The sequence below is a fragment of the Triticum aestivum genome, chromosome 4B (genome assembly GCF_018294505.1).
Source record: "Triticum aestivum cultivar Chinese Spring chromosome 4B, IWGSC CS RefSeq v2.1, whole genome shotgun sequence".
Taxonomy (NCBI): Eukaryota; Viridiplantae; Streptophyta; class Magnoliopsida; order Poales; family Poaceae; genus Triticum; species Triticum aestivum.
In genome coordinates this window covers 264421049-264423766 of record NC_057804.1, presented here as the reverse complement: position 1 = coordinate 264423766, position 2718 = coordinate 264421049, and positions in this window count along the sequence as shown.

Genomic DNA, 2718 nt, shown 5'->3' with positions numbered 1-2718 from the left:
CGGGCGCCGGGGCCACGTGGCAGCTCCTAGATGGACGCGGGCGGCGGCGGGATTCGTCCGGCTGCGGGCGGACGTGTCCGGCCCCGTCCCGATGCGTCCGGTGGTGGCGGGGAGGAGTTTTTCTAGGGTTTGCCCGAAAATTTCGGGGATGGGCACATATTTGTAGGTAGAGGGAGCTAGGAGTGTCCAAATGAGGTGCGGTTTTCGCCCACACGATCGTGATCCGACGACAGAGAGCATGGAAGTGACTTAGATGGGTTATTGGGCTGTTTTGGAGGGGTGTTGGGCTGCAACTCAAAAGAGGCATTTGCGGTTATGCGGTTAACTGTTGGAGTACCAAACGAGCTCCAAATGACCCGAAACTTGACAGGCGGTCTACCGGTGCTATACCAGGGCCACTTGGCAAGGCTCGGTCCATTCCAAGAATGTTTAGGACCCGCACACGAAAAAAGACAAGAGGGGTGCGCTGGTGCATGTGGGAGTGTCGGATTGCGAAACGGATAACAGAGAAAATGCTCGGATGCATGAGACGAACACGTATGCAAAATGAAATGCACATGGTGACATGATATGATATGCATGACATGAATAAAATGCAAAACAAAAGACAAAAGCCAACCATGGAGGGAATATCATATCACATAGCCGAAAATGGCAAGAGTTGGAGATACAAAGATGGAAAGTTACATCCGGGGTGTTACACGGCCCTTTTCTTCCCATGGGGGGAGAGGATTCTACATTCTCCTCCACGATCATCCTCCAACGCCGGAGCACTAATTCCCCCGGTTAGGATGTGTAATGTACCACCAGCATGAAGCCCGCTTTTGGCTTCCCTATTTCTCCCCTCGTCCTCCCCTGATGGCACTTGATAAGGTGCGCGAGCCAGCATCCTGGTTAGTACAGGATCCGGCGAGCCTTTGGCAAGAGGGGCTGAACACCTAATCCTCTCCGCCTTTCTTATCGAGTCCTGGCCAAGGGTGGTTTTTCAGAATAATGTTGTGACAAATATAATGGTAGCATGTTCGGTCATGGAGTTACTTACTTGGGTATCTGGACGGTTGCAGTTGAGACCCGCATCCTCTGTTGTGATCGGACACTTTATTCATGATCCGAAGAATAATCAATACATCCCTTCGAGTGTCATGCTGAAGAAGTGGTGAATGGTTCACGGTCCTTCTGGGTTGAACTCCCACATACAGAGAGATCGACGTTTGCATGGCAGGACCCGATGAACTAACATTACTTGAATTACTTTGACCCATGATGCGAGCTATGGCGGAGGGGCAGAGCGGAAGACCGGGGCGGCTGCCCGCTTTGTACCTTGGGGTGCTATGATATAAAACCACTCCCATTGCCATAGGTCAGACACCTCCGGGAAGGAACCCTTTGGTCATAAGGCGTTGGCACCTTTGCTTATTATAGCGCCTCCGCACTCTGCGTGTCGCCTGTCGATCATCTTCGGCTTCACATTCAAGGTCTTGTGCCATAAGCCGAAGTGTGGGGTAATGCGGAGGAAGGCCTCACACACGACGATAAACAACGAGATGTGATGGAAGGAATCCGGAGCTAGATCATGAAAATATAGCCCGTGATAGAACATGAGCCCTCTAATGAAGGGATGAAGACCAAAGCCTAGCCCTTAGAGGAAGTGGGAGATGAATACGACGCTCTCATTGGGTTCGGGAGTAGGGGTAACCTCGCCCTTGAGCAGGAAGCCTGTGAAGGATTTTGGCGGTCAGATATCTAGCCTCCCTAAGCTTCTTGATGTCCTCCTCTATGACAGAAGAGGACATCCACTAGCCTTGAGGGTTGGATCCGAACATCATTGTAGGTCCGGAGCGCGTGGACTGAACCTTGGGTGTTGGAACTCGAGGTAGGAGAAGGGAAGGATCAGGCGTGGAAAGAAAAGGGCAGGTTGGAACTTGCTTTATAAAGAGGATGAATGCCAAGCGTCCTCCGTGCGGCCGTTTGGAACTTGCCTAAACCGAGGAGTCATATTAATGGCACGGTTGGGCTACCCACACCCATATTGATGAGTATCCCGTAATAAGGGGACACGATCTCTACTTCGATAAGACGTGCCAATAAAACCGCCTAGCAGGACGTGAAATGCCAGGTTGGGAAAAACGGTTCTGATGATAACCGGGATGCGGCGTGATGTCACACTAGTAAACGTTGTCAGCAGGTTAGATTCGTGGAACATTGTGCTCTCTACGGTGGTGTGTGGGATTTGTTTTCCAGAGTCGGACATGATTCATGTGTTCAAAATCTACCTTGGAGTATTCGGAGAAGGAACCAGCCTTGCAATGCCGAAGACAATCTGCACGCCGGACTCATTGTCATTGAAGCCTGGCTCATGGGCTACTAGGGAGTCCTGGATTAGGGGGTCCTCGGGCAGCCGGACTATATGCTTATGCCGGACTGTTGGACTATGAAGATACAAGATTGAAGACTTCTTCCCGTGTCCGGGTGGGACTCTCCTTTGCGTGGAAGGCAAGCTTGGCAATTCGGATATGTAGATTCCTTTATCTGTAACCGACTCTGTGTAACACTAGACCCCTCCGGTGTCTATATAAACTGGAGGGTTTAGTCCGCAGGAGAACAATCATAATCATAGGCTAGCTTCTAGGGTTTAGCCTCTACGATATCGTGGTAAATCAACTCTTGTAACACTCATATCATCAAGATCACTCAAGCAGGAAGTAGGGTATTACCTCC